The sequence below is a fragment of the Nilaparvata lugens genome, chromosome 11, assembly GCF_014356525.2.
Source record: "Nilaparvata lugens isolate BPH chromosome 11, ASM1435652v1, whole genome shotgun sequence".
NCBI lineage: Eukaryota > Metazoa > Arthropoda > Insecta > Hemiptera > Delphacidae > Nilaparvata > Nilaparvata lugens.
This window is the reverse complement of record NC_052514.1, coordinates 34,433,788-34,453,613: the sequence shown is the minus strand read 5'-3', so window position 1 is coordinate 34,453,613 and position 19,826 is coordinate 34,433,788.

The following is a 19,826-nucleotide window of genomic DNA, read 5'->3' as shown; positions in this document are numbered from 1 at the left end:
GAGGGGAGTAAAGATATGAAAGAAAAGGAGAAAATGAGTAAAGAGAGGGAGAAAATAAAGTGAGAAAAGTTAAAGGAAGTTGATAGATCAGAAAATCAGAAGAAAAAGAAGCATTATAGTAGCAGAAAGGTGAAATACTAAGAAAAAAGAGTGAAATAGGAAACAGTGAGAGAGAGAAAAAGTCTAGAAAAAGTCATTATTGGAAGAGAAGAAGGAGAGGAGGAAGAAATCAGAAGGAAGAAGAGTGCAAAAAAGAAAAGTGGAGAGAGAAGAAGAAGAGACAAGAAGAAGAAGGAGAGACAAGAGGATGAGAAAATTAACAGAAGATAAATAGAAAAAAGTCGAGAATATGTAGAAAAGCCGGAGTAACTAAGCAGAAGCGATAATTGAGCGAAAAAGAGAGAGATAAAAAGAAAGAGAATGCATGTGTTTGAGAGAAAAAGAGAGAAGATAACCTTGTTACATGATTCTCCAGGCAAATATCAGCACAATCGCCTCTGGCAAATTTTTTTTCTCATCTATTTCTGTGAACTATCTGTTTTCTATATTTTTTTCTATTCATATTATTCATTTCCTCAATCTATTAATTTATAGTAACACAAAAGTTATTATTTGAGTAGGGAAAAACGGTTTCTCTACAAGGATATCATTGACAATCCTTTTTTATTTTCTGACTCTTTTTGGCTGATTCTCTCTATCCTGCATAAAACTTCACACTCCTCAATTCTTTCTTTAAAACTGATATTCTGAATCCAATTCCAAAACCAACAAATCAAATCTACAAAATTCAAATCAAAATAACAAACTCAGAAGATTTGGTATGTAATTTTTTAGTGATATTCACTTAGTGATGAATAATTTAGAAATTCAATTCAGCAGTTCATCAGACTCTCCAAGGCACCCTTTATTAGGGAGACAATTGGCAGAAGACGATTTAAACGGTAGTTGAGAGTGCGAGTATACAAGTCCACGCCCACAACTCGCTCTCATTGGCTGATTACAATACGTCATTATATGAGCTCTATTTTGTTGGACTGACCAATGAGAAGGCATTACTGTTGTAGTTAGCGCAGTCAAATATTGTTTAAGATAGTGTTAGTGAGCCTGTATGAAGTAATTAATGGAATACTGTACTGGAATATAACTTGATTTTACTATTATAAATAATTATTCATACATGTGGAATCTATTAAAAAAAAAATCTGGTGTGGCGCACTCACACAACTTTCCTTGCCGTTATGAAAATTGATCACCTGACGCTAGTGTTCCCGCGCATCTCAAGTCTACTTTTCAAAGATTTGAGCCAGCTGGTGACAGGCAATAACGCTGGAGACACATATATGAGGTCTCTATCTCTCATAGTGAATGATTAATAGAATCAACAATAATTTGCAATTGAATAATCACATTTTCTCGAATTTGAAGCTTATTTTCAATTTTAGGTGAAAATGTTACTGAACATTAATTGTAGAGATTTTCATGCTCTACTCCACTTGATTTTTTTTTGTTTCAATCGTATCTGAAGCCTGATAATTGGGAATTGATGGGGCGGAGCTCCTGAAATTTTTACAGATATGGGAATTGTGGCAGTTGATAGAGCTTATCAATGATATTTAGGTATGAATTTGATCAAAATCGTTGGTGCCGTTTCCGAGAAAATCACGAAAAACCCTGTTTTGAAAACATTTTCGCCATTTAGCCGCCATCTTGAATGCATTTGATCGAAATTGTTCATGTCGGATCCTATAGTGAAAGGACCTAAGTTCCAAATTTCAAGTCATTCCGTTAATTGGAAGATGGATATCGTGTACACAGACGCACATACACTCATACACACACACACACACACACACACACACACACACACCACACAACACAAACACACACACACACACATACAGACCAATACCAAATACCAGTTTTTTGGACTCAGGGACCTTGAAACGTATAGAAATTTAAATTGGGGTACCTTAGTTTTTTTCGGAAAGCAATACTTTTCTTACCTATGGTAATAGGGCAAGGAAAGTAAAAAATATTCGGTAATCATCATCATCATCATCATCATCATCATCATCATCATCATCATCATCATCATCATCTTCCTCATCATCATCATCATCATCATCTTCTTCTTCTTCTTCTATTCTTCTTCCTCTTCTTCTTCTTCTTCTTCTTCTTCTTCCTCTCCTTCTTCTTCTTCTCTCCAGTCTCTTCTCCTGTCTTCTTCTTCATTTCTTCTTCTTCTTCTTCTACTTCTCCCATCTTCTTCTTCTCTTTCTTCTCACTCCCCTTATTCACATAATGTCATTTTCTGTCCTTGTTTTATTTCCCTTCTCTTATCCATTACACATTTTCCGTATCTTCATCAATTTCCCATCCTTGCCTTCTTTTCCACTCATTAAAGTTTACCACGCTTCGTATCGAAGCTTCAGCACAACTGAGTTCAATAGCGAACTCTCCTGATAACGTAGTATGAGGCTACTATAAGTTACGCTTCGACTAGTCAAAGTTCGCATAATCTGTTTAATTACTAGTTGAAGAAGAGGAAGGCAATTTTCTTCTGATTGAGCTTTCCCGAGTTTGATGAACTCCGAGGTTTTCTTTGTGATGAGGAAGTTATCTTCATGATTAGCATAAAATGATCATGTTTTTACAAGCGAATTCAACATGAACAGTAATGCACTTATTTGGGCCTTTGGGCTACAGGATTATGTTTTTTGACGATTATGTCATTTTGAAATAATGTCTTGCATTTGTTTTTGATGATCTGGCAATAAACTAATCTTGAATCTTGAGATTATCAATATAAAGCTTAAGTCTCACTTACTATGCAGCGTTCTGAATCTAGAATCACTTCTAGAATCGATGTTGGAGGATGAATGAAGTCATTCGAGAGTAGCCCAAACCATTGACATCAGTTGAAAATTGAAACTTACTTGAATTGAAATTGAAAGAAGAAGAAGAAGAAGAATAAGAAAAAAGAAGAAGAAGAAGAAGAAGAAGAAGAAGAAGAGAAAATTGAAACTGAGGACGTAACTTGACTGAATTTTCACTCCTTCTTGTCGATGTACTGTTGAAATGTGACTAATACATTGCAGCTCTCTAGAATGGTATGAAGTACAAGGACTTCAAAACTAGATAACCACAAAAAGAGTTGTAAAACAACTACAGCCACAAAACTACAGTCATGTTTCGACAGTTATATCTCAAGTCCAAAAGTTCGTGGACCAAAAATCTCTTACGCAATTATTTATTGATCGTTATCTGTGGGCCCTCGAATTAATTGCAGCCTACTCTAGAAAGCAGTCCACTCTATTGATAGAGTATGAATGGAGAACGCTCATTATAATTTGTAACAATCATCATGCGATTTGATCAGCTGGCCATTCATACAATAAGCCTACAATATACAAATAGTAATTATTATCAATTGTTACAACCTTCTCCATATATCTATATTGCTCAGTCTCCATTCATTGGGTATAAGCATGCATTGAGTATCTATATACTTTATATATTATTAGACTATAGACTAATATATACTTGATGATTTGGAATTTTCTGTATTGAGCATCTATTCCTATATTTATATTGTTCATCAGTTGTTACACCTTACCTTATTGACCGAGCGAAGTGAGGTCTAAGATTCAAGTCGACGGTTTGGCATTTCTCTTAATGTTTAAATGTTTGAATGTTTAAATGTTATATGTTTATATGTTGCACATTTACGGCGAAACGCGGTAATAGATTTTCATGAAATTTGACAGGTATGCTCCTTTTTAAATTGCGTGTCGACGTATATACAAGGTTTTTGGAAATTTTGCATTTCAAGGATAATATGTAAGGAAAAAGGAGCCTTCTTCATACGTCAATATTAGAGTGAAAATCAGACTAGAGTTATTGTATCTTGATACGATGTTCATAACCGTTGCATTACAGACGTCAGGCCAAGCTTTGAAATCTGGAAAACCGCCTCAAGTAACGGATATAACTAATGTAACACTGATGTAACTAAAACAACTGAGTAACTGATCTTATAAATGAATTAAATTCAAACATGACACCAAATAAAACACAACATGATGATACAATCACTGTCACAAAGGGCTCGTCCATTCTCCATTGTCATACATCTTGAACAATGAATGTTGTTGGAGAAATTCCTAAGACATACAATGCACAAGCTCAACATACAAAGTGTTGAGTCACCAAAGATACAAACAATCTGATACATTCAAATAGATGTTCAAAGTATATGAATTCTTAAACATAGATATGTATATAGAAATAGATGTTTCATTCGAACAAACTGATACGCTCTTTAGTGAGGTCCATAATGGCAGTGTTTGATTAGCATTGTATTGCTATCCTTGTCTATCATTCAACAAAGCGTATAGCTCTATCTCTTTCTCGATTTGCTCTGTTGCCAGATCGATTTTTAGCAATGTAGAATTGATTTGCCGAGCGAAGTGAGGTCTACGATTCAAGTCGATAATGGCATAATGGCAGTGTTTGATTAGCAATTTTATTGCTATCCTTGTCTATCATTCAACAAAGCGGATAGCTCTATCTCTTTCTAGCTTTGCTCTGTTGCCAGATCGATTTTTAGCAATGTAGAATTAATTGACCGAGCGAAGTGAGGTCTACGATTCAAGTCGACGGTTTGGCATTTCTCTTAATGTTTAAATGTTTAAATGTTGCGCATTTACGGCGAAACGCGGTAATAGATTTTCATGAAATTTGACAGGTATGTCCCTTTTTAAATTACGCATCGATGTATATACAATGTTTTTGGAAATTTTGCAGTTCAAGGATAATATAAAAGGAAAAATGAGCGTCCTTCATACGCCAATATTAGAGTAAAAATCAGACTATAGGATTATTCATTATAAATCAGCTGTCTAGTGGACTATAATACTAACCGTTCAAAAATATCGAACATCTTGAAAATGTATCTTTCCATCAATGTTAGTAGACAGTTGACTATAATACTACCCGTTCAAAAACATCGAACATCTTGAAAATGTATCTTTCCATTAACGTTGTAGACAGTTGCAGCCAGACCTGATAACAGCGCTCACATCACATCCGGGACGACACGTCACGGTACGATAGAGCGCTTTATCAGGTCTGGCTGCAACTGTCTACAACGTTAATGGAAAGATACATTTTCAAGATGTTCGATGTTTTGAACGGGTAGTATTATAGTCAACTGTCTACTAACATTGATGGAAAGATACATTTTCAAGATGTTCGATATTTTTGAACGGTTAGTATTATAGTCCACTAGACAGCTGATTTATAATGAATAATCCTATAGTCTGATTTTTACTCTAATATTGGCGTATGAAGGACGCTCATTTTTCTTTTATATTATCCTTGAACTGCAAAATTTCCAAAAACATTGTATATACATCGATGCGTAATTTAAAAAGGGACATACCTGTCAAATTTCATGAAAATCTATTACCGCGTTTCGCCGTAAATGCGCAACATTTAAACATTTAAACATTAAGAGAAATGCCAAACCGTCGACTTGAATCGTAGACCTCACTTCGCTCGGTCAATTAATTCTACATTGCTAAAAATCGATCTGGCAACAGAGCAAAGCTAGAAAGAGATAGAGCTATCCGCTTTGTTGAATGATAGACAAGGATAGCAATAAAATTGCTAATCAAACACTGCCATTATGCCATTATCGACTTGAATCGTAGACCTCACTTCGCTCGGCAAATCAATTCTACATTGCTAAAAATCGATCTGGCAACAGAGCAAATCGAGAAAGAGATAGAGCTATACGCTTTGTTTAATGATAGACAAGGATAGCAATACAATGCTAATCAAACACTGCCATTATGGACCTCACTAAAGAGCGTATCAGTTTGTTAGAATGAAACTTACACATTTCTATATTATACATATCTATGTTTAAGAATTCATATACATTGAACATCTATTTGAATGTATCAGATTGTTTGTATCTTTGGTGACTCAACACTTTGTATGTTGAGCTTGTGCATTGTATGTCTTAGGAATTTCTCCAACAACATTCATTGTTCAAGATGTATGACAATGGAGAATGGACGAGCCCTTTGTGACAGTGATTGTATCATCATGTTGTGTTTTATTTGGTGTCATGTTTGAATTTAATTCATTTATAAGATCAGTTACTCAGTTGTTTTAGTTACATCAGTGTTACATTAGTTATATCCGTTACTTGAGGCGGTTTTCCAGATTTCAAAGCTTGGCCTGACGTCTGTAATGCAACGGTTATGAACATCGTATCAAGATACAATAATTGTAGGATGATACGTAGCTATTGATGAATGGAATCCAGATTTCAAAACTTGCCCTGACATCTGTGATGCAACGGAACTGATGTGAATATTGTATCATGATACAAGATACAATGTAGGATGATACATAGCTATTGATAGATGGGTTTCAGATTTCAAAGCTTGTCTGTCATCTGTGATGCAACGGTTGTGAGCATTGTATCAAGATGTAGGATGATACGAAGCTATTGATGAATGGATTCCAGATTTCAAAGCTTGCCCTGACATCTGTGATGCAACGGAAGTAATGTGAATTTTGTATCATGATACAAGATACAATTTGTAGAATAATACATAGCTATTGATGGATAGATTTCAGAACGTATAGCAAGATGGATTTCAGATTTTAAAGCTTGCCCTAACATCTGTGATGCAACGGAAGTAATGTGAATTTTGTATCATGATACAAGATAAAATTTGTAAAATAATACATAGCTATTGATGGATGGATTTCAGGACGTATAGCAAGATGGATTTCAGATTTTAAAGCTTGCCCTAACATCTGTGATGCAATGGAAGTAATGTGAATTTTGTATCACGGTAGAATAAACGATTGTAGGATGAGACATAGCTATTCATGGATGGATTTTGAGGACGGAAAGCATGATGGATTTCAAAGCTTGCTATGACATCTGTGATGGAACGGAAGTGATGTGAATATTGTATCATGATACAGGATTCAATTGTAGGATGATACATAGCTATTGATTTCAGGAAGGATAGAAGGATAGATTCCAGATTTTAAAGCTTGCCCTAACATCTGTGATGTAACGGAAGTTATTTAAATTTTGTATCATGAAACAGGATACAATTGTAGGATGATACATAGCTATTATATCATGATGGATTGAAAAGATGAATGGAAGGAAGAAGACAGAAGAAGAAAAAGTAAAGGAGAAAATGGATTTGGAAGAGTGAAAGATAATCGATAAAGACGGGATGAAAGAAGAATATGTTGACGCACAATACAGCATAATTAACTTCAAGTGCCGGTTGCACAAAAGCCGGTTAAATTCTAACCGTTATTAATTCCACGAGAATCAGAAACAAAACTTAAGAAGTGATAAACATAACCTATTTCTGGACAATTTCTATCCAAATTTGGGAATGGAACAGTTTTGGGCTTCAAGCCTGTTGTTCAAAACCAATCAGAGAAGTCGTCTTATCAAGAAGGCCTTCTCTGATCGGTTCTCGTGGAATTTATCACGGTTAAAATTTAACCGGCTTTTGTGCAACCGGGCATAAGTGTATTAAATGATTGATAACAGAGTAGAATGAGAGAGGAAGAATTCAAGAAAAATGAAAGTGGTTGGAGGATCAGGTAAGAAAGAGACTCGAGATCGGAAGTGTGAGAAAAGGTCGAAGAAAAAGATTGATAGAGAATCCGTTTTGAACTACTTTCGACGACACTACAGTCTATTTTTTGAATATTAGTTATTGAAACTAGTACTCACATGTGGAGCGCATTCGGATATTTTAAATCCATTTTCAGCACTTAATTGTTTAAGATTTAAGTACCAGTTTTATCAACTGAATTCAAAAATTAGACTGTAGTGTCTTTGAAAATAGTTCAAAACGGATTATTTACTTGCAGTTCGTCATGGATAGTGGAATAGATGAGTGATACAGAATAAGAAGAATAGGTTTAGAGTGAAGGAAAAAGAAGATTATAGAGGGAAAATTTGAAATGAACCATGTATGGAAACAATGAAATAGATAAAAGAGGAGGAAAAGGAACTGGTCTAGGAAAAAGTAAGAAGATGAAGGAGTGGAATAAAATATTTAAAATATTGAAACATAAACGAATATGATGTAAACGAGAGAAAAAAAAATGAAGATAAAGTATAGAAAAAGAAGGAGATGATGAGGAGTGACTAATATTAATAGTACCGTGCTATACAACACAGATATACCGTTATCAAATTCACTTTGACTGACCTAATCAAATGACATTTATACAAGTTATAATTTTCTGTAATAACAAGATTGCGTGGATCGAATTTCAGAAAATAATAATTGTGTGGAAGCCTATACTACTCTAGTTCGCTGTTTCAAGGGCGAAAACTGCATGAGAATGACCTTATCCTTTGTAAACAGTGACTCAAGATTGTGATCTGTTTGTATAGTATATAGCTTTGTCTTATCTTTTTAAGATATAGTGAAAGTTATGCAGTTCTATGTAGTGTATACAGTGATACAGTCTCAAAGTGTACATTTCAATATTCAATTCAATTCAAAAAGTTATTTATTCCTCATAGAAAACAAAATAATATGATTTACAATCTGTCATTTCTACATACTCTTACATAAGAATAATATTTCTGTATGATAAAAAACTCAAGCAAAAAACAGTTGATATTAAATCAAATAGAAAATGATCCTCAGAATATTACATGATAGTATAATCTTTTAATTTCATGTTAAACTATACTGAATTCCTCATATTTGAATGAATAACATTCCTTCAAATGTTATACACTTATTTGTCTTTAACTAGATGCTATGAACATCATGAAAAAATGTATACCCCCAACAATTACTATATTTGTGTTTTTGCAATATTTCCTCTTCTGTTCCTCTCCTATTTCCTATTCTTGGTTAATTCAATTTGGGGTTCATTATTTTCCAAAGTTTGTTTCAATTGGGGTTATGATGTATTGCATTTTAAAAACCAAATAAAATTCAACCAACAGATTCATCAGCTGTTTTAGATGACATCACTTTAATGCTGTTAAAATTTACTTGCCCACTAGTAGAACTCACGATTTCAATTATTATGTTTAACTTATATAAGTTTTAACAGAGTCTCATTTAGACTATTTTGCCATCAAAATTAGGGAGAGAAACTGTTTTGGGTTTATGCTATATTGAATTTTTCTCAATCATTAATTTGATGTGATTGTCAAATGAAAAGAATAAATAAATTAGTAAATTTATGTTAATTCTTTAAATTTGATTTTAGTAGCACATGAAATATAGTATAATGCGTGAGTGCTGTGTGGATTTGTGCGTGAATGCAGCAATTGAAAAACTTTTTTTCATGTAAGTTAGGTGTACTCCTACTTGCAAACTATTTTGATAATTAAGCAATTAATATTCCTTTTTTTGACATCTTGTTAGATGAAATATGTAATTTTGAATAATGTTTATTATTTTTATATTACAATGTAAATGATGCTGTAATAGTTATTTACTGTTCATGATTGAAAAATTGTTTTGTTCCAAATAATTGTAGCCTATTGATGTCAAAATAAAGAACCATTTGATTCAATTCTTGAATATTATGAAGCATTTTATTGTCAATAAAGTATTTCATCAATAGAGCATCTATTTCATTCCAACATCTGAAGAAATATTAGGGTAATCACAAAAAAATCATCACTTTTTTAACAATTGAACACTATTGGATTATCAAATATTCAAGCAAATCATTAGCTTTTTTTAAACTGATTTTTGGCGAAAATCCTATTTCATTTCTCGAACAATATTCATGAATGATAAATTAAGTTATCTCTGAGCCGACATCTCTGATTCTACCATAGCAAACAAGCTACTTGTTCTCTCATAAATCTTATACTAAAAAAAAGTAGATAGTGGAATTCTACTCAGCCGTGAAACCATTAATAATCCTGAAATTTGTACAGATGAGAAAAGGATAGAGAAAGATGGTTTCATGCCTAAGGAAATACGGATAAGAGAGAGAAAAAGTGAGAGGAAGAGGTGAATTTGTACAGATGAGAAAAGGATAGAGAAAGATGGTTTCATGCCTAAGGAAATACGGATAAGAGAGAGAGAAAAAGAGAGAAGAGAGAAAACATGAATTCTTATGAACGGTGACGAATTTAGAGAATTAGAGGTCACAGTAATGTGATACTGAACTAATAGGCGATAAATAAAGTTTTTATGGAATACAAAATTAAAAAATAAAAATAGAATAGAAGGGGGGAGGAGGAGAAGTAATAGGAAGAGTGGTGAGGAAGGTTGAGGAAGAGGATGAGGAGGAGGAGAAGGGGGAGGAGGGGGAGGAGGAGGAGGATGTGAAAGAAAATAGAAAAAGAATTGAAGATAGATCGGTTTTGAAGATGAGCAACTCATGTATTTTGAAAAACGAATAGAATTTTAATGATTTGCAAATTTTCCAATCCTATTACCGTCGTTTATTCAGAGTATTTTTTTAGTTTTTCTGTATCGCCCACACCATTTATCACGTCTTCCTCTTCACCCACTAATTATCGATCTCTGTTTGATAAGTACATGCCTCCATTTCGAAAGGTCAGGTCAAGGACAAACAGTTATGCCAATACTAGCATCAATCAGTGTTTTGAATCGATTTACAGAAAATTATTTTTTATTTTCTGATGCTTTGAACACACAAGATGAGCTTCATTAGAACCAGAGATTTTAAAAAAAAAAACATGATGAAGGGTTGGATAGAAGGGGACATGAAGAGGAGGAGGAGGAGTAGGAGGAGGAGGAGGAGGAAGAGAAGGAGGAGGAAGAGAAGGAAGAGGAAGAGGAGGAGTAGGACGAGGAGGAAGAGGTGGAGGAGTAGGATGAGGAGAAAGAAAGAAGGAAAAGGAAGTCGAAGTAGAAGTACATAGAAGAAGAAGAAGAAGAAGAAGAAGAAGAAGAAGAAGAAGAAGAGAAGAAGAAAGAAGAAGAAGAAGAAGAAAAGAAGAACAATGAGAAGAAGATGAAGAAGAAGAAAAGAAGAAGAAGAAGGTGAGGAGAAGAAGAAGAAGAAGAAGAAGAAGAAGAAGAAGAAGAAGAAGAAGGAGGAGAAGAAGAAGAAATACACTTTTTCACCTGGCTCTGACAAATAAGAATGAAATTCCAACTCATTATAGACATTCTATACAAATGCTTTCCAAAACTCTTCATAACCCAATGATTTTTCTATTATCTTCACTAAAATTTTCTCATAATCTATTACTCCTAATTTTCTTGCGTTACTGCTAATTTCGCGTTTAACTTTCTCATGTAACTTTTTGTCATTGAGACACTATTCTCAATCCATTCGATTCCTACCAGATCATTCCCAATATCATGCTTCATAATAATTAAATGAGTAAGTTATTGAAGAAATGTGTGATTTTTTTCAACTTTGATTTTTCTCACGTAATAATGATGCTATAGAGACGAGATTGGAATTTTAATTAACTACAACCCTAGTGAGATGTAAGTCGTACTTGTTATGTTCTACTCCTATAGTTTGTTCCTTAATTGGATATAATTATATAGGCTTTACTCAGCATATTTGTTGGTATGAGCGTGAGAAATGTCAATTGTACACCTTCAATGATCAATTAGATTATTTGAAAGTACATATTTGAGGTACCGGTAGCCTACATTATTTCTATATAGGTAACAATATTTTATTCTGTTATTTATGAAATATGTGATCTTCCTCTATATTCTTCTCTGAAGAATATCTATCGTACATTATTTCTATATAGGTAACAATATTTTATTCTGTTATTTATGAAATATGTGATCTTCCTCTATATTCTTCTCTGAAGAATATCTATCCTACATTATTTCTATATAGGTAACAATATTTTATTCTGTTATTTATGAAATATGTGATCTTACTCTATATTCTTCTCTGACTCTGAATATAAAGAACTTTATTCATTTTTTCATTTATACAATAAGTACGTTATCGAAATGATAGGGAGAGGAACATAAGGTAACCTTGTGCTATTCCTCTCTCAAATTTAGATAACGTAGCACCTAGTCCGAAATAGGTTAAGTCTTATAGTTATTGGGCCGGTTTCCAAACTCGGGATTTAGCTAAGTTCTAGACTTTAACCGGCTTTAAACTCCGGGGTCAGAAAATTGGCTTTCCGAGTCAACATAGTCGAGGACTCAAATAGACCCTGAAGTTTAGAGATCATGTTAGACCCTGGAGTTTATAATTTTGCTCTCTGAGTGAAGGGCTTATAAGTCCAGGACTTGAATTAGATTCTCGCCTCTCTCCGAGTCGAGGATTTATCAAAAATCGTTAAGTCCAGAACTTAAAACAGCGTAATTTTGAACCCTCGACTGGGGTAGGGTTCAAATTTAAGTTCTAGACTTAACTGAGCAAGCACAATTCAGTTATTGTTTTGGAGTAGATGAATAGACAAATAAATGTCATGGAATACCTAAATTATTTGAATTAGTTCATCTAAATTCATAACTTATAGTTTGCAAGTTTATTTTGGCATGAAGTTCTTCATAATATTATGCGTAAAAACTAACATTATTTTACGACTGTATGACATAACCTAGAAATGTTCAAGGAAAATAAAATAATACAAGGATTGCCTTGGAATGGCCATCATCACATCTCCAAATGTGAATATTATTAATCAATGGCATATTCAACATAATAATATAACAATAATAAATTATTATTCAAGTTTTTTTTCAAAACATACTAAATTTTTTATTCTAAAATCTATTTATTCCATAATTATGCTATTTATAATAGCATAACGTAAATGGAATGCTCATTTTTTATTCATATTACAAAAGGTTAGGTTTCGCTTTGAATTCATAAATCTACACAATACAAAGAAATCGAAACGTATTTTTACAAAATAATTGTCACAAAACAGTTTGGAGAGCATTTGAATTATCCCGCTGCAATCAGCTGTTTCGCTATAGGCCTAATGCCAACAATAAAACAGCAAAATATTGAGAATTTCCCTCATGTTTACTGCCTTTAAGTCCTGGACTCAAATAAGTCGAGAACTCAATAGACCCCGGAGTTTAGAACATAAACCCGTGACTCAGAAAATTGATTTAAACCCGAGAGCTTATTTCAGTCCTGGACTCTGTAAGTCCAGAACTTATAGATCCCGAGCTCGGAAACCGGCCCCTACGATTCACAAAATTTTTAGTCTTCAAATATTTACACAAAGTAGATTTTCAAATTTAGATGCTTCAAAACCAAACATAGAAGAAATTTTACACATACTTTTTATATAGATAAATACGATAACGTGAAAATAATAAAACACTTGATTTGACATAGTCCATTTACAAGTTGACTTCATTTGACTTCATTTAACAAGTCCATCACTATGAATGATTTATGATAAGTTATGATGCAGTTACATCGAAACTAAAAGTAACTATTTGATGGATGATGACTAAACAAGACACTAAAATACGTTGAAGTAATGATGGAACATAATTCCGATAGTGTGATTATTCTCATCAATTTTATGTTCATCTAGATGTTCAACGCATCCCATAATTTCGCATTATGTTTTGATATATAATCTCCATATTCTAGTTTGATAAACAATAATTTTCCCATAATACTGACAACCATTATTTTTATTATATCTGGGCTGCAGTATGGCATAATTGCGTACTTAAATTTTATTCTAGATCATGAATTACTTTTTATTTGCAAGTCTGAGCCTATAGAACAGCTCTCCTTCTGAGGAGATTTTCAGCCGTAAGTTTAGTGAAGGTTACTGGAGCCGACTGGGAAAATGTTAATAGCCTACAATATTACTGGGATGAAATTTACTATCCGGTTGAATAATATAATAGGTTCGGGTGGTAAATATCAGAGAGAGAGAGAGAGAGAGAGAGAGAGAGAGAGAGAGAGAGAGAGAGAGAGAGAGAGTGAGTGAGATTTAGATGGACCAATGAAATTGATGTCACCCAGAGAGAATGGGTGATAGAGTAAGAGAGGAGAGAGAGTGTGATGAGAAAGAGCGATTTAGATGGGCCAATGAAATTGATGTCACCCAAAACTGCTTTTGCGAATTAAAATATGTTCCGACTATTTATTTTTATTTTTGCCGAAAAACGGAATCATCGTTCAGCAAAGGCCAAGGACAGACAGTATCATCTATTTGAGATTGGAGAAAAGAGAGAAGTAGAAGAATAGGATAAGAAGAGGAAGAAGAAGAAGAAGGAGATGGAGAGTATGAGGAGGTGGAGGAAGAAGACTGGAAGACGGATAGGAGGAAGAGGAGGTTGAAGAAAAATATAAGAGCGTGAGGATGAGAAGATTGAAGCAGGGAGAAGAAGAAGAAGAAGAAGAAGAAGAAGAAGAAGAAGAAGAAGAAGAAGAAGAAGAAGAAGAAGAAGAAGAGAAGAAGAAGAAGAAGAAGAAGAAGAAGAGAAGAAGAAGAAGAGAAGAAGAAGAAGAAATGAAATATAAAAAAGAAGAAAAGGAATAAAAATATGAATTTATTCACTTTCTGTACACAGAGGCTATCAAAGTTGAATTGAGTCAGGTCTGTCTCATTTGAGATTTCAGATGAAATGAGTTTTGAGTTTCAAGAAATGGGATGAATAAAAATGTTGAACTTATGAGCTCAAAATTATGAGGATCCTATTTCGTATTTTCAAGAATTCTTCTGTCGGGTGAAATTGGAGATTAGAATCTCTTATCATCCTTTTGATTTCAAAGTTGTCTCTTATATTATTCGATTAGTTGAGCTGGATACAAAAAAATTACGTTGATTTTTGAATTGAGAATGTGTAGCAGACGCACTTTGCATAGCCGACATTTGATATACATACATTATATTCATCAGAATAAAATTGAAATTGGAAAGGACTTGTAATGAATTCATGCAAGTAGATTGGAAATGGGAGAAAATCTAATTATCAATTCTAATTATTATTCAATCATTTATCAATGGAGATTTAGATACTTCATTGGGAGCGATTGGTTCCGAGGTCACTCTAGTACCTTGTTTCTCAGAGAAGTTGAGAGACATTCACCTTGTACTGCGATTGGACGGGTGACCGATTGAGAGACCGACTCCAATAGAGTAATATGATTAATGAATCTTGTATAATTTCTTCTTTCCACCTAGAAAATCGTCAATAACTCTCTTATTCATATTTTGTAAACTAAATTAAATAGTTGTTTATATTGCTATTTCATGCTTCAGTGTATAAGCCAGCTCATGTACTGTGATCTACATGAAGCAACTTCATTTATATTCATGATATTCTGATAATTTTTATTGAGTTCATGAAAATATTCTGAAAATCTAATAATAATCATCATCCATTTATCATTTTGAATCCTCACGAACAAGACTAGAGCTCATTTTGTGCTCCATAATCAACACATGAATCTTCTATATAATTATATAAAAGAGAAATGGCACTCACTCACTCGCATAACTGAAAATCTACCGGACCAAAAACGTTCAAATTTGGTAGGTATGTTCAGTTGGCTCTTTAGAGGCGCACTAAGAAATCTTTTGGCGATATTTTAACTCTAAGAGTGGTTTTTAAGGGTTTAAAGTTCTTTTAGCATGTATATTCTTCTTATTCCAATATCTTGTAATTATAATTGAAATGTCCATACCATATGTTAATATAGAACTATAATCTAGAGAGAGTACCTCTTCGAAACAGTTGTTCTGGTAACTAAATTAAAAATGTTTCAGGTTAGCATTAAGTTGAGTTAAAATTAGTGTTTTCTCAGCTTTTCTAAGTTGAAATTAGTGTTTTCTCAGCTTTTCTGCGTTTCCTCACCTTTTTCAATAATTGATGGAAATATATTTTAAAAAATTCAGTACACAGGTTTAGCTGAGGTGGAAGAATTTTGTTCGCCAAAGATACGCCGATATAGAAACAGGTGTTTTTCGAGATAAAATTGACATAATACGTTCAAATTCGGTACAGAGGTTCCAATGAGGTCTACATGCAGGCGAGCGAAGCGAGCCCGCTGATCACATTTTTGGACAATCCAGTCGGGGGTCCAGGGGGCGGAGCCCCCTGGCTAGACGGATATGGCGAGCGAAGCGAGCCTGACGGCTAGTAGTCTACAAAATTATAATTTTAAATGTTAGTAGGTGAATCTTATAGAATACCAATCTATCTTATAGATATGAGATAGATATTAATCTATGGATTCATAACAGTTTATGCCTACCAATCTATAGGCTAAATCTTATAGTACAGTTCATACCTGTAGTCAGAAGCATATTAAACTGTTTCTATGAACTACAAATACCATCAACTTGAAAATAAATTACTGAAAAATAATAATCATTAACCATGACGCAAACAAACATTATTGGAACTGAGTACTGACTCACTTTACCTGACCTTTATTACGCATCATACTGTCATTAAGCTAGATTCAATAACACAATTCAGAACAGCGATTATCCGGTTATACGTTCATGAATGACCAAATCTATAGTGGGGTCCAAGTTCTAATGGCAGTGGAGGAAGATAGCAGAACAACATTGCCTATCCTCTGTCTTGTCAATGCCTTCTATAGACGGTAGCTGAAGCAGGTTTATTGATGTTTAAATAATCGAATATATTTTCTTATCAAGCAAGAGATTATATTTTTAATGATTTGCAGGTTTCTTGATGTAATATTAACTGTTAATTCTCGTTTAGAATAATCAAATATATTTTATTAAGCAAGACATTTTCATTTTTCAATGATTCCATAAGTAGTTTTCATAATGAAGAAGAAATATTTTGTTAATTAATTATCAATTCTACATTGTTGAGAGACGATCTGGCAACAGAGCAAAGCGAGAAAGAGATAGCGCTATCCGCTTTGTTGAATGATAGACAAGGATAGCAATACTATTGCTAATCAAACACTGCCATTATAACGTGGACCTCACTATAGAACCAAGTTTTCAAAGTTGGTACTGGCTCTAAATCTATGGTGAATTAGATTGACTTTATACCGTCAGTTTTCCTTATCAATAAACAACAATACTACATATTGCGTTTATACTGACGGTGTAACATGAAACTTACGATAGCAACAAAAATTTTCGAAGTCCAAAACGTGACCCTGGTGTTATTAAGTCCAAATTGATTGTGTCGACCTTTAATTGGTAATTTATTGTTTCTCTGACAAGACAGAATCGTGCTATGGTGAGAGTCAATTTAAACTGACAGCTTTGATTGGATGGTGAGCATTGATGTTATTCATGAGGAATTACTGAAGAGAACTCGCTAGATGCTTCAAGTACTTATCTGTTGAGTTCAAAGTATTTTCACGTGTTTTATTGATCTGTTCATTAACTTCTCATGAACTTGTCTGACCAGGAATATTTTTCGATCTGATGGATTGGGAAGAGGAAGAGCAGACTAAATCAATATTGATGATTCATTTTTTAACATAAAAAATATAAAAGATTTCCGTAATATATCATGGAGTTGGAGTGTACAGGATTCAAATTCTTAGAACGCATTTCGTTGTTTGTACTTGATGTTAGCCTAGTGATTTAGTCATAATAATTATATTATAATTACTAGCCGTCAGGCTCGCTTCGCTCGCCATATCCGTCTAGCCAGGGGCTCCGCCCCCTGGACCACCGTCTGGATCGTTCAGGAATGAGAACAGCAGGCTCGCTTTGCTCGCCTGCATTTTTCATTTGAGCATTTTTATCATATGTTAGGAGAATCCAGTCTGGGGTACAGACTAAACGTCTTGCTAAACGGATATGGCGAGCGAAGGGAGCCTGACGGCTAGTAATATAATATTCCCAGGATTGAAGTAGCAGTGCCCAATCAATTTTTCCGCGATAAATGCATTTAAATCTTCAACTTGGTGCCAACCTAACAAAGTCAACTCAACTTAATGCCAACCTGACAAAATTATTAATTTAGTTGCCAGTTAACAACTGTTTCGAAGAGGTACTCTATCTAGATTATAGTTCTATAGTAACATATGATATGGAAATTCCAATTATAATTAAGAGATTGGGAGAAGAAGAATATACATGCTAGAAGACGAACTTTAAACCCTTAAAAACAACCCTTATTGTCAAAAGATTTCTTAGTGCGCCTCTAAAGGGCCAATTGAACATACCTACCAAATTTGAACGTTTTTGGTCCGGTAGATTTTTAGTTATGCGAGTGAGTGAGTGAGTGAGTCAGTCAGTCAGTCAGTCAGTCAGTGAGTAAGTGCCATTTCGCTTTTATATATATAGATGTACGAATATGTAGATTCGTTCATGTCGATACTCGACATGTCGATACATGTCGAATACGGTCATGTCGATATGTAGATTTCACCACGCTAGTAGTTTCCTTTAATCTATACTTGCAGGTTATTTGCAGGGTCTATTTTAAAACTAAAAAACTTGACGTAATGAAATCTTGAAGAATTGAAAATAGGCCTATAGCAGTTCTCGGTTAATTTAGAATCTATATGCAAAATTTCAAGTTGATCAGTCGAGTAGTTGAGACGTGATGATGCGTCAATCATAATTTTCCTATCCCGTACGTGTATAAGCCAGTTCTTTCATTTATTATAGTATAGATTATTACAACTTATCCAGCATTGTTTAAATGGGAAGCATTGATGTAAGTTTGAAAATAATGCTAAACGTTCAGCGAATGACAAAGCAAGCTTTCATATGAACGCCACTCTTCAATTCTATTGGTGGATGGCTTCGTAACAGCTGATGACCAATCACAAGCGAGTACCTACACTCTATGACTAAGGGCCGTTTGCACAGAATCAGTTTGAACTAAATTTCATTTTAAACTGGACTAAATCCATATCAAGTCTCGTACCTTATAATGTGGCTCATTTTTACTTTCCTTGCCCCATTACCATAGGTAAGGAAAGTATTGCTTTCCGAAAAAAATTAAGGTACCCCAATTTCTAAATTTCTATACGTTTCCATGTCCCCTGAGTTAAAAAAACTGGTTTTTGGGTATTGGTCTGTATGTGTGTGTGTGTGTGTGTGTGTGTGTGTGTGTGTGTGTGTGTGTGTGTGTGTTGTGTGTGTGTGTGTGGTGTGTGTGTGTGTATGAGTGTATGTGCGTCTGCGTCTGTGTACACGATACTGTGTACACGATATCTCATCTCCCAATTAAGGGAATGACTTGAAATTCGGAACTTAAGGTCCTTTCACTATAAGGATCCGACACGAACAATTTCGATCAAATGCAATTCAAAATGGCGGCTAAAATGGCGAGAATGTTGTCAAAAACAGGGTTTTTCGTGATTTTCTCGGAAACGGCTCTAACGATTTTGATCAAATTCATACCTAAAATAGTCATCAATTAGCTCTATCAACTGCCACAAGTCCCATATTTGTGAAAATTTCAGGAGCTTCGCCCCATCAATGCAGATAGATTCCCAATTATCAGGCTTCAGATACAATTGAAACGAAAAAAATCAAGTGGAGTAGATTGAGCATGAAAATCTCTACAATTAATGTTCAGTAACATTTTCACCTAAAATTGAAAATAAGCTTTAAATTCGAGAAAATGTGAAATTGCAAATTATTGTTGATTCTATTAAATCATTCACTATGAAGAGATAGCAGACCTCATGTGTGTCTCCAGCGTTATTGCCCTGTCACCAGCTGGCTCAAATCTTTGAATAGTAGATTTGAGATGCGCGGTAACACTAGCGTCAGGTGATGAATTTTCATAACGGCAAGGAAAGTTGTGTGAGTGCGCTACACCAGATGTTCAGTTCAAGCCACCAGCTGATTGAATTCAGTTCAAGCGTTGACTGTGCAA